Genomic DNA, 13,357 nt, shown 5'->3' with positions numbered 1-13,357 from the left:
TGCCTTTGCCACAGTCATGCATTGACAACTGGTTTTGGTGGGGCCAGTGAACACCTTCCCTTCCATTCCTGCCTAAGTCACCAATGGGAGCCACTAACTCTGCTGTCTACTCCAGGGAGGTCACATCAATGAGGGAAGCCAAGGCAATTCGGTGTGAGAGGAGGGAGTGATGGGCACAGGCAGAGTGGACAGCATTCATCTAAATGGAGCAGCCAGTCCTGGGTGCTGACTGTCACTGTGCAGGAAGATGGACCGTATGCCCCATCTTCAAATTTTTCCAGAGAATCTGGGGAATCCAGAGTTTTGTACGAAATATGATTGCAACAAATAAAAAATGTACATGCTCTACAGGCAAAATAAAACCCATCTGTAGACCAGACCTGACCTGAGGGTCAGCTGCATTTAACTCCGTGAATGCCTGTCATGTGCCAGGTGAATGGAGCGTGGTAGTGGCCCATGAGAAACAAGGAGAGAGGAGGAGACCTTGACATAAACTGACTACAGCGGTCCACGGTGATGAGGTGCCGTCGGGACAGCGCTAGCGCAGAATGAGCAGTCACCGCGCTCTAGCCCCTCAAAGCTTCTCCGTTAAGTAGTTTATCATCTAAACTGCACACAAGAATCTGGTGCTCACAGAAACCGGAGACTGGTCTAAGAATTCTTGACTTCAAATCTTGCATGAGAAGGCCCACTGGTGACACTGGTGACTACTGGCATTATCCAAACACGAACAAATGAGCTGAGGAGAACCGGAAGGGCAGAGAAGAGGGGCTCCTTGCCCTGAGCCTCACTCAGGCCCAAGCAACGGTCTGTCTCCCCCTCTCAGTAATGCCCTTGAAGCTTGAGTGCTGGGCGTGGCAGAATCGTTCCAGGCCTGTGGTGTTTACTTTTGGTGTCAGCACCAAAACTCATCAGGGAGGAAAGTGGAGCTGAATTATTTAGAGCAGAAGCTATGTGGGGTGAGGGAGTAGAGCCCATGTTTTCCCTCTCACTCCACCTCAGCGGGCTGTTAGCACCTAAGTCATCACAACTGGGGCTTCAGACATCCCATCTGTGCACTCCCACCGGCCTCTGCTGTTAACTCCAGGAGGCAGCTCTTGGAGATCACTCAGGATGGCGGCAGCGTGGAAGAAGAGGTACAGTAGAGAGGGGAGGCGGGGCTCTGGGACTGGGCTCCGGGACTGGGCTCCGACTGATATAGCTGAAGAGCACAGGTTTTCTCTTAGTCCCCAAGCCCCTCTGAATTTGAATTTCTCCCTCCTGAAAACCACTGGGCTGCTACCAAACATTTGTTGAGTATTGGTGGCATGGAGTGTATAGTGGGTAAAGAAGGAAGAGGGGATCTGCGGAGGGGAACCAAGGTCCCCTAAGAACCTGGAGCCACCTTGGGAGGCAGGAATAGGCCTGGGCCCTGAGCCCTGTCCAGGGCCTTTGCTAGCTCTTGTTTATGAGAACTATGGCCTGACTACACAAGAGAATATGGTAGCAATGATGAGAGTGAACACTTAGCCCATACAATGTGCCTTGTATTGTACTAAAAGATTTACCTATGTATTAACTTATTTAACTTTTTCAAAATACTATTATCCCCATGTTATACATGAGCAAACTGAAATCCAGAGAGATTACGTTAAATAACTGGGCCAAGTTCACACTGTTGGTAAGAAGCAGAGCTAAGATACAAACTTGGACAGGCTGGTCCCAGAATCTGTGCCTGGAAACACGACTTGATAGGAATTTTTTTTTTTTCCCTGAGAGGGAGCCTCATCACTCTCACCCACGCTGGAGTGCAGTGGCACAATCTCAGCTAACTGCAATCTCTGCCTCCCAGGTTCAAGCACTTCTGCCTCAGCCTCCCTAGTAGCTGGAATTACAGGTGTGTGCCACCACACCCTGCTAATTTTTTTTGTATGAGTAGAGATGCGGTTTCACCCTGTTAGCCAGGCTGGTCTTGAACCCCTGACCTCAAGTGATCCACCCACCTCGGCCTCCCAAAGTGCTGGGATTACAGGGGTGAGCCACTGCGCCCGGCGCCGATAATAAACTTTTCTTGTCGCCTGGAATGGATGAAAGTGAAGGATATAAGAACATTCTGTTATTTTTTAAGTAGTTTAAGATTTGGGGGATTCCCCACCAAATTTAATGCACTCGGCAAATAAAATTGTTAGTGAAATTTTAAGTTTACTAGGTCTCAACTGAAACTTCTGAATTTATCTACCCTTTAAGAAACTTAATATACTTTAGGAGGCCAAGTAAGACAGATTGCTTGAACCCAGAAGTTAGAGACCAGCCTGAGCAACGTGGTGGAACTCCATCTCTACAAAAAATATAAAAATCAGCCTTGTGTGGCGATACATGCCTACACTCCCAACTACTCAGGAGGCTGAGGTGGAAGGATGGCTGGAGCCCAGAAGCTTGAGGCTGCCATGAACCATGATCATGCCACTGCACTCCAGCCTGGGTGACAGGGCAAGACTCTGTCTCCAAAAAATAGTAAGTTACAGCTATCAATTACTAAATGGCTACCAGCATTTTACTATGCAAAATACCTTACACCCTTTTTTTTTTAAGATGGAGTCTCGCTCTGTCGCCCTTATTTCTAATCCTCTTCACAATCCTGTAGGGAGAGACTCCATTTTATGGGGGTGGAAACAGACTCAGCATCTTCCCTAAGAACTAACAACTGGAGGGCTGTGGTCAAGCCCTGATATGTCTGTCTGTTGCAGCTCTGCTCTCTGTGCCAACCACTCAGGCAGCGACCAAACTGCCCATCGGGATTATAAAGTAAACTCCACGTGTGTCCTGAGCTTGCCAAACCTGAAACAGCCTCTGGTGGCTGACCTTTTTACCACACATGCACATGCTTACATGCAGCAGGGCCTCAATTTATCACATAGGATGAGTGAATCTAGTTTTCCATTGGTTCTTTAATTGGAAAATTCAGGGAACCCAAAACATCTATTCCTACACATTTTCATTACTCAAAAATGTTCTGGCCAGCACGGTGGCTCATGCCTGTAATCCCAGGCTTTAGGAGGCCAAAGTGGGAGGACAGCTTTAGGGCCAGGAGTTTGAGACCAGCCTGGGTGTCAACGTGACACCAGCCCCTAGAAAAAAAAAAAAAATATATATATATATATATATATATATTTTTTAATTTCTGCAAAACCCCAGTGTTAATAATTTTATGTAAAAATAACATTGATTTTATTCCTAAGAAAAACCTGGGTATATCCTGCCAAGGGTGAATAATAGTGAAAATGATGCTGAGCACATTCTTGGTCACTAACACTTCATTGTGTTGTCTTTTTTTTTTGAGATGGAGTCTCCCTCTGTCACCCAGGCTGGAGTGCAGTGGCATGATCTCAGCTCTGCAACCTCTGCCTCCCAGCTTCAAGCGATTCTCCTGCCTCAGCCTCCCAAGTAGCTGGGACTACAGGCGCTCGCCACCACACCTGGCTATAGAGACAGGGTTTCACCATGTTGTCCAAGATGGTCTCCATCATCTCCTGACCTCGTGATCCTTCCACCTCGGCCTCCCAAAGTGCTGGGATTGTAGGCCTGAGCCACCGCAACCAGCCGTGTGTTGTCTTTTTTAAAGACCCCAGGCCTCAGTGAGAGTGGGAAAACTCGAAAACCCCTGGGTGATCAGGAAAACAAGCCAAAGCTTGGCCCTCCCATAGTGTACTTTAAATCTGGGAGGGAAGTTACCCACCACTTCCCATGAAAGTTCAAGCCCCTGGCCGCGGGGCTGGCTCATCACCCCAAATGCACCCTGCTCCCTTTCCTACTCAGGTCCTCTGGCCCGGGTTTACCACCCAGATTCTCAAAACCTGAAATTTTTAATTTAGAACTTACGTATATTTCCCTTACCAGAGCTATTTTTATAGAAAGAGCAACGTTTACACCAAATAAAGTATAACTCTGGAATTTACCAAAATGGCTGCAGAAAACAACCACGAAGATAGATCCTTTTTAAAATGTTTTTTTTAAATTAACAAAAGTTCGGGATAACTCATCACGTAATAGGATTCTCTACCTTGGGCCTCTGGATACTCATCTGTCCAGAACAGTGGTCAAACAGCAAAGACGAAGAACACTTCAAGGGCCTGGCTGAAGTTCTTGGCTGAAGAGCGTTCGCCGAGGCTGCAGGGCCCGGCCGAGCTGAGGGTCCCTGGCCCTGGGTCCTCCCGTCCATGCCGGTGCCCACTCCTCCCACAGGGCCCAGCCAGTGCAGGCCATCCCTGTCCGCCTGACCAGCCTGAACGCCACGATGCAGGGAAGCGCCTGGAGCCTGCCGGGGCTCAACACCTGCCCAGCTGTGAGCCGGGAAGCCCGCAGGTAACCAGAGCGGAGGCAGGCCCGGATGCGGGGTCACGCAAAGCCCACGTGCATCCCGAACCCAGAACAGAGCGCCGTGGGGGGCACACCCGATTGGCCGGCTGAGGCCACGTGTCTGCCTACGGCCCAATCAGCGATGGCGGGGCATCCGGGCGCTCTGGTCGACAGGGTCGGGCGCTCTGGTCGACAGGGTCCGGCGCTCTCCTGGAAGCAGGAGAGGAAGTGCGATCCCAGAGTGACTGGCCGGCTAGACGGCCCAGGGTGCTACACCCAGGCAACGTCAGCGCAGGCATCCACGGCTTCCCCACGGGCCGCACTGCCTGTCCAGGTCTGTGGAGGCCTGCCTCCGTAAATTAGGGGTCATTCAGGTAGCTGTGTGCCATCCTCCCCTCCCACCATCCCCATTAGCCTCGGGAATTTTTGTTAATTGTTTTATTGAGATAATGTACATACCACTAAGCTCATCCAGTTAGAGTGTACCATTGAACAGTCTTTTGTATATTTATTTACAAAGTTGGACAGCCATCACCTAATCTAACTTTGGAATCTTTTCATGATCCCAAAAAGCAGGGTTTTTTTTTTTTTTTTTTACACATTTCCCTACAAAATAACTTGAAGCAAATTACATAAAAGATGTATACAATGAAGTTAAAAAGAAAATAGAAATGAGGATCCAAAGACCAACGGAAGCAGGTCACATTTGTCAGCCTGGGGTCAACGTCGGTGGTGTGATGAAGCTGCCCGTTTAACTCCGGTCTTGGCTAAGAGGTTCGAGTTACTAGAAAGGGAACAAGACACAGTTACTCAAAGAAACAAAGCACTAAAAAAAAACATATATACACACACACACACATATGGTTGTTTTTTGTTTGTTTGTTTTTTGAGATGGAGTCTCACTCTGTCACCCAGGCTGGAGTGCAGTGGCGTGATCTCTGCTCACTGCAACCTCCACCTCCTGGGTTCAAGCAATTCTCCTACCTCAGGCACGTGCCACCATGCTCAGCTAATTTTTATTTATTTATTTATTGTATTTTTAGTAGAGACAGGGTTTCACCGTTTTAGCCAGGATGGTTTCAATCTCCTGACCTCGTAATCCGCTCGTCTTGGCCTCCCAAAGTGCTGGGATTACAGGTGTGAGCCACCGTGCCCAGCCGACTCTTTTTTTAAGTTTAAGAGAATGCCAAGTTATGTTACCTTCAGCATCTTTCACAACATTCTTATAGCCAAAGAAATAGCTTTATTTCCTTAGACCTTTACATCTCAATTTTGAACATATTCTGGGAGAAGCCAAACCAATGTGGCATTTCAGTGTATTTACAGAGCATTAAGGAGGGGATGGAGGAGAGACGAGATGGTGAACTGGCCATCTGAAATGGTTGCAGCAAGGAATAGCCGGCAACTTTTTCCATCTCCTGGGATGGGTGATCAGAGCCACAACTGTGAACAGAGTTCCCTCTCCCCCATAGTGGAACCCCACATTCTCAAGAGAACCACCTGCCACAGAAGCACAAGGATACAACAGGCCCAGCTGCCCCTGGCCACCCCTATGGTCCACCAGGGCCATCTAAGATCTGCAGAGATGGGAGGAACTATTAGGGTCTCAGGTCTGGGGGAAAATGCCTAAGGATTTCTGCCTTCCCTTTCCCATCCTCTCTCCTTGCCCACCCCTCTACTCCCCCACACAGCCCTCCCACACCATTTCTGGAGGATCCAGACCATGTGCAGAGAAAGGAATTGTCTATGAGGCAGACCATGCCCCCGGCACCCAGGTCCTGCCTTCACTCAGGAAAAGGGCAGCAAATGTACTTGAGATTGAAGCTTGAAAGTGATGGGTAGAATTGATGTTACATGCTTAAGGAGTTACAGAATTCACCCAAAATGTCATTAAGGAGCTAGAAGGGGCTGGGCATAGAAGAGACACGAATCCATTTTTATAAGAGTGACCCTGACCCTGCTCCAAGGATATGGGGGATGGGCACCTCTGCCTGCAGCTCACCTCCCCTGACAAGCTCCAGTGGAAGCTGTCCTTCCTCTTCACTGGGAGGCTTGTTCAGGAAATCCAGTTCATTCCATTATTGGGAACGACTCGTCCACTGCAGGAAAAGTTGAAACTGGAGGTTTTAGCATCTGATGATGGAGCCTTCTCTGCAGGGGCCACTGCCACCCCAAGGCCTGCTGCCTCCTTTTCCAGCTGGCCTCTCACCCCAAGAAACCCCAGCGAAGCCAGTGCACTGACAGGCCTCCAGTCCCTGGAAGGCTGGGGTCATGCCTGGGCCAACACCTGGCAGAACTTCAAGAGCCTTCCCTATAGGACTTGCCCGCCTCCCACTGCAGGGGCTGACTCTTCAGCGTCTGCTCTTTGAGAAAAGACACATCTGCTGTGAATGCAAAACTCTGTGTTCAGTTTTCTCATCACAGCATTTATATTTAGGGAATTTAGGGAGTTGTGAGAGACCCCACCTTGGGTGAGGAACCAGTCTCAACATACACTTAGGATTGTCCTGCTGACAGGGCATCTAATCTGGTCCCCACCTGAGGCTGGCATCCCACCCAGCACCTTTGTTTGGCCATCTCCAGAGATGGAGCGTTCAGCCCAAGGCCCTCAATCTCGCAGACAGGAAGTTCTGTGTGACATTCAGAACATGCCTGTCTGTGGTTTGCCACTGCCCCTGCTTCACTCTCTAGTCACAGAGAATTAGAATTCCTTCAACTACTTGAAAATAGCCTCAGGCCAGGCTCAGTGGCTCATGCCTGTAATCCCAACACTTTGGGAGGCGAGGCGCGCAGATCACGAGGTTAGGAGTTCGAGACCAGCCTGGCCAACATGGTAGAACTCTGTCTCTACTAAAAGTACCAAAATTAGCCAGGCTTGGTGGTGCACGCACCTATAGTCCCAGCTACTTGGGAGGCTAAGGCAGAAAAATCGCTGGAACCAGGGAGGCAGAAGTTGAAGTGAGCCGAGATTGTACCACTGCACTCCAGTCTGGGCAACAACAGAGCGAGAATCTGTCGAAAGAAAGAGAGAACGAAAGGCAAGAAAAGAAAAGGAAAGAAAAGAATGGAGGGAGGGAGGGAATAGCCCACATTCCCACCAAAATCTTCCATAGCTAAAATCTCCAGTTTTTCCATATTTCCTGGAGATGGTGACTTGTTTCCAGAAATGGAGTGAACTGGATTTCCTGACTGGCCCCCAGTAAAAACCAAAAATCCTGGGTCATACGTTTTTTAAAATATCTTTCAATGCCCAGCAATATAGCAAGTAAGCCACAGAAGGGCCCTGGATAGCAAGACCCTCCCTGGTCTGGTCCAGCTCACACCACAGCATGGGTGCCCTCCCAACTGAGCCCAGATTGAGGGGCAATGTCAGGGGCTTCACAACTTTCATCGCCCATGATTCTCCACCAGGGATCTGCTGCCGTCACTTGGCTGCAGCCTGTCCTTCCAAGTGCCACACTTTGCCCCCATGTTCCTCTCCCTGGGGCCTGCTCTTTCCCCCTTCTTTATCCGCTCAGACTCAATGTAGGTACTCCCTCCACTCAGAGCTGGGAGCCACACCTTTCTCCAGCCCCAGCACCTCTTCCTGTCTGTACCACACATAGCTGCCCCATCCACACTGCCCACTGGGGCTTGAAACCATGCCCGGCCCACCTTCCTAGTTGACCTGTGTGTCCCAGGAGGACAGACCCATCAGCATTGGGTGCCATGCTTCTTGCAGCAAGCCCAGTCCTTTGCTGTTAATGTTTAACAAGAATATTGCACTTTGGGAGGCCGAGGCGGGTGGATCACGAGGTCAAGAGATCAAGACCATCTTGGTCAACATGGTGAAACTCCGTCTCTACTAAAAATACAAAAAATTAGCTGGGCATGGTGGCGCATGCCTGTCATCCCAGCTACTCAGGAGGCTGAGGCAGGAGAATTGCCTGAGCCCAGGAGGCGGAGATTGCGGTGAGCCAAGATCGCGCCATTGAACTCCAGCCTGGGTAACAAGAGCAAAACTCCCATCTCAAAAAAAAAAAAAAGAATATTGGTGGGATCCGGGTGTGGCGGCTCACACCTATAATCCCAGCACTTTGGGAGGCTGAGGCCGGCAGATCACTTGAGGCCAGGAGTTTGAGACCAGCATGGCCAACATGGTAAAACTCTTGTCTGTACTAAAAATACAAAAATTAGCCAGGCCTGGTGGCAGGTCCCTGTAATCCCAGCCACATGGGAGGCTAAGGCAGGAGAATTGCTTAAACCCAGGAGGTGGAGGTTGCAGTGAGCCAAGATTGCACCACTGCACTCCAGCCTGGGCAACAGAGCAATGCTCTGTCTCAAAAAGAAAAAGAAAAAAAAAGAACAGATGACTTCAGCCCTAGCAGACTCTTCCCCTGCAGGAATATTGGATGCCTCTCAAAAAAAAAAAGAATATTAGTAGACTTAGTGCAGCCATCTTCTTTCTGCTGGAAGACTGGTCTTTTTTTTTTTTTTTTGAGACAGAGACTCTCTCTGTCACCAGGCTGGGGTGCAGTGGTGCAATCTCAGCTCACTACAACCTCCAACTCCCCGGTTCAAGCGATTTGCCTCAGCCTCCTGAGTAGCTGAGTATTACAGGCACACAGCACCACTCCCAGTTAATTTTTGTATTTTTAGTAGAGGTGGGGTTTCACCATGTTGGCCAGGATGGTCTCCCACTTCTGACCTCGTGATCCACCCACCTCAGCCACCTAAAGTGCTGAGATTACAGGCATGAGCCACCGCACCCAGCCTCACAAGTGGTTTTTATGGTACTTTGCACACACCTACTCTGTGCTCCAAAAGGTGCCCAGGCCCCAGATACCTTACCTGGAAGAGCTGCCTTGTAGAGGCATCTGCGCGTGTTGGGCCCTGACACCAGGGCAGTGCCTCCCTTTCGGAGGTCAGAGCCAGGCAGGCCTCTCTATGACCTCAGGGGACCTATGGGCTACCCATGCATGAGGGCCCCTTCCACTGCGGGAACTGAGACTCTGGAGGGTGACCAGACTTTTGGAGGTGCTTGAGGTCGGAGGTTACACAGAGTATGGAAGTCAGAAGACATCACCCAGGTCTGTGGAATTCCACGGCCTCCCTGCCACATGCCAGGCACCACACCAGGCCAAGGCCAGCCCTGGGCATGAAAGTGTGAGTGAGCCGGGCACAGTGGCTCATACCTGTAATCCCAGCACTTTGGGAAGCTGAGGCAGGTGGATCACCTGCGTTGGGAGACCAGCCTGACCAACATGAAGAAACCCCATCTCTGCTAAAAATACAAAATTAGCTGCACATGGTGGTGCATGCCTATAATCCCAGCTACTCAGGAGGCTGAGGCAGGAGAATTGCTTGAACCCGGGAGGCGGAGGTTGCAGTGAGCCGAGATTGCGACACTCCAGCCTGGGCAACAAGAGTGAAACTCCCATCTCAAAAAAAAAAAAAAATGTGAGAGGCAGCCTGGCCCCAGAAAGCTTCCAGTTGACAGGTGATGCTGACCCACTAACCTTAACCTAATCCCTAGCCCTGTGGTTTCAGCACCAGCAGGCTAGGAAGGTGTGCACAGGGCATTTGAGAGATGCTGCGTGCCTGCAGCTTCGAAGGGAGGAGGAGCTGGCGGGGAGGGGAGGCCTCCCAAGGAAGACGAAATAATTTCCTCCTGGCAAGCAGAAGACAGGTGTAGGGGGAGGGAAGGTAGCTTGCATGGCAGGGCTGGGTCAAACCAGGCCCCATAAACCAGGTAAGGCGCTTGGGCTTATCCCAAGGGAGAGGCTGCGGATAGTGTGGTCAGATTAGCTCAGAGGACGGTCAGTGGAGCAGGGCAGGACAGAGACGGGAGGTGGCAGTCGTGATGGCAGCTGGAACACTCCGCTCTGTGGGGGCAGTCCCACTGATCAGGCCTACCTTCCCACCACCCTGGTTCTAGCTCTGCCACCCCCAGCAACCATGTCTCCTAGGGAAGGGCAGAAGTCTCTGCAGGGGCCACAGGGGCTACAGGGGCTACAGGGAGAAGGCCAGGGTCCACTGGCCACAGCGCAGCCCCCTCACCTTCTGGCTGTGTGGTGAGGGGCCTGCAGCCTCTAGGAGCAGCTGCCAGGGCCTAGTTCCTGCTCCACCACTCACCTTGGCCAAGGACTTCATCATCCTGATCCTGTTTGCTCATCTGTGCTCCGCCCGTAGTTGTGAGGATTTTTTTTTTTTTTTTTTTTTTTCAGACAGAGTCTTGCTCTTATTGCCCAGGCTGGAGTGCAATGACACAATCTCACCTCACTGCAACCTCCACCTCCCAGGTCCAAGTGATTTTCCTGCCTCAGACTCCCGCCAATTTTTGTATTTTTAGTAGAGACAGGGTTTCACCATGTTGGCCAGGCTAGTCTCGAACTCCTGATCTTAGGTGATCCGCCCGCCTCGGCCTCCCAAAGTGCTGGAATTACTGGCGTGAGCCACCTCACCTGGCCAGTTGTGAAGATTAACTGAAACCATGAAAATGTAGCACAGTCAGTGCTCAAAGATCAGTAGCTTTACTATAACTAAATCTGCCCAAAGCCCCGATTTCTTCTTCAGTGCCCACTCTGCCTAGGCCCCCATATTCTATTTCTGCCAACCTAGAGCAGCAGCAGCTGTACCAGCCAAGTGAGGCTATCTGGGTGGGGGGAGATGATGATGCAGGGCTCCTCCATGCCAGCTCTGGCTTGGACTATAAAACGCGTACTAATCACTGGTCTTACCTCCACGCTTAGCACTTAGCAGAAATGCCTGGGACCACGATTACCCTGCTGTCAATAGCTACACTAATCCGTTCAGCCCACGCCTCCTCGTTTTGTTATTTACAAGCTTCAGAACAGAGAGCAGAGCCATTTCAGATCCTGGACTCCAGCAGACCCCCGCTCACCTTCCTAGGGATGTATCCAAGGTCCTCCTCCCACGGTGCCTGCTGCCTCCGCCACCATGGACCTAATGGCCGGGTCCGCCGGGTCCATCTGCTCCTTTCATCCTGCACACAGCCGAAAGAGCTATCCTGCCAGAACACACATATCACACCTCCTCTGCCTGGGTGGCTTCTGTGGTCCTCAGGTTCAGCAAATGCAGCCTTCAAACGGCCTGCCTTCTGGCCTGGCATGGTCCCCAGGGTCATCTGTGCGCTCTCCAACAGGAGTCTCCTCCTCTCCCTGAGGGTCACTCATCCTCCAGGACTCCCCACCACTCCACGTGTTCCAGCAGGTGCCGTGCGGCCCTAGCTCAGGGCAGCCTTCTTCATGCCCCGCACAGCCAGCCTGTTTACACAGCGTCCACGTGTGCCCATAGCATCTAACACGCACAGTGCTGCCTGCAAGACGACAGTCCCCTTCTCCTTCTGTCTCAAGAGCTTCGGGCTCAGACACTGTCTTCTAGGGATGCCCTACTCCCCACCTTCCCTACTCAGCCTGTGTCTTCTCAGAAGAGCACAGTGAGCTGCGTGGAGCCTGCAGCCACCAGCCGATGCCACAGGGGCTGGTGGGTCATGGAATCACCCAGGACTTTCTGAGGGCAGGTGAGGGGAAAGGAAGGTTGATGGGGGCTGATAGGAGGGGTTTGGGGGATGGGGAGCAACAGAGATGGAAGGCTCCCCCTGAGGGCTGGGGAGCAGGGGACAGGCCTTCACATCTGCGTTTGCACGGTTCCCGGCAGGCCAGGCCACACTCACACACACACTCAATACCTGCACCCACACCCTCTCAACCACACGTTCAGCCCCCACTCTGGCTCCCCTGAGCCATCTACAGGCACAGGAGACTCCAGGGCTGGCTTCCCCAGCAGGTCTGCCCACCAAGCCTGGCTCTCTGGCAACTGCCACTCATTCCAACCGCAGAGTCAGGTCCCACGACCCATGGTCCGGCTCAGGGGAGCTCCCACTGCAAACACAGGCTCTGGGAAGGTGAGTGGAGACTTTGTCACAGGCTCTGAGCCATCAGGAGCCCATCCATGAAGCGGAGAGCTGGAGGCACAGAGGTCCAGTCCATGGGCCACCCACACCCCAGGGGCCAGTCCTTCAAAATAAAATTGTTGGTGAAGCATTGACTTCTCAACCCTCCAGACCCTGGCTGTCTATAATCTTTGTCTTCCGTGTACCCCCCTATCCAGGTTGGAACCCTTTTGCTGGACAAGAGTTCCTGGCAGATGTGCCCCCCAGATCTGCCAAGATCACCATGGCCGTAAAAGAAAGGAAGGGAGAGGGTGCACCAGGCCTTAACTGCTTCCAACGGGAAGTGACAGTCATTGCTGAAACTGGGAGGACTTGCTACACGTCCCACTTGTGGGTGATTACAAGGAGTCAATAGAACCCTGAGCCTGGCTCAGGCGGCGGCTCGCGTGACGGGACAGGCAGCAGCAATAACAACAGCGGTGGCAGCAGCACCCCCGCGGCTCAGGCGGCGCAGGCAGCAGCAACAGTGACGGCAGCAGCACCCCCAGTGGCTCAGGCCGGGGGTGCTGCTGCTGCCTGAGCTGAAGCCCGAGCCGCTCTCCTCCCACACATCTCTGGAGGCTCATCCCGTCTGGCCTTCCATGGCCTCAGCAGGATCACAGGACATCTGCGATGCTCCTTGCCCTCATTCTCCCAGCCAGCAGCCCAGGAAGGAAGCGCTCTTGGTGACATGCAGAAGGGAAGGAAGGAGACCCTCCCTCGGGGCTCTAGAGCCCACCCTGAACAGGGCCTTTCAGGGGAGGGGGTGAGAAGGTTCACCAACCTGAGGAGCCGGGTCAGAGCCCTGAAACCTTGTGTTCCCCGCTCCCTCACTCCCCGATTCAGAACTCAAGACCCAAAGCCCAGAACGGAACTGGACCCCAGCTCCTCTGGCAGCAGCCCCTGAGCGCCAGAGGACAGCTTCCCAGCTGACTTGAGGACCTGTGACCTCAGGGGATGCAGGGAAACACCAAGTGTCACTTCCAGCTGCACCTGCCCTCTGCCACTGCCCAGCAGTCCCAGGACCCGAGTCCCCTCCTTCCTGGCAGAGCAGCAGGTCCAGCACGGCTGGCCCCTTCCTCGGCGACT

The 13,357-nt window shown here is 52.2% G+C and overlaps 1 long non-coding RNA gene across 4 annotated transcripts in view; it reads right to left on the bottom strand.

Annotated features, from left to right (window-relative positions):
- The window catches only part of LOC118143786 (uncharacterized), a 39,250-nt gene that overhangs the window by 16,435 nt on the left and 9,458 nt on the right, over positions 1 to 13,357 (bottom strand). Inside the window, exons 1-3 of one of the 4 annotated variants that reach the window (XR_013524275.1) lie at positions 7,227 to 11,212; positions 6,338 to 6,434; positions 4,040 to 5,119 (exon numbers count right to left, since the gene is read on the bottom strand). This is a non-coding gene — a long non-coding RNA (uncharacterized LOC118143786). The other 3 variants (XR_013524277.1, XR_013524274.1, XR_013524276.1) reach the window with 3 other exon arrangements.

Source organism: Callithrix jacchus, chromosome 11 (assembly GCF_049354715.1).
Source record: "Callithrix jacchus isolate 240 chromosome 11, calJac240_pri, whole genome shotgun sequence".
Classification (NCBI taxonomy): Eukaryota; Metazoa; Chordata; class Mammalia; order Primates; family Cebidae; genus Callithrix; species Callithrix jacchus.
The sequence above is the reverse complement of the archived record's forward strand: the minus strand, read 5'-3'. Positions and strand labels throughout refer to the sequence as shown.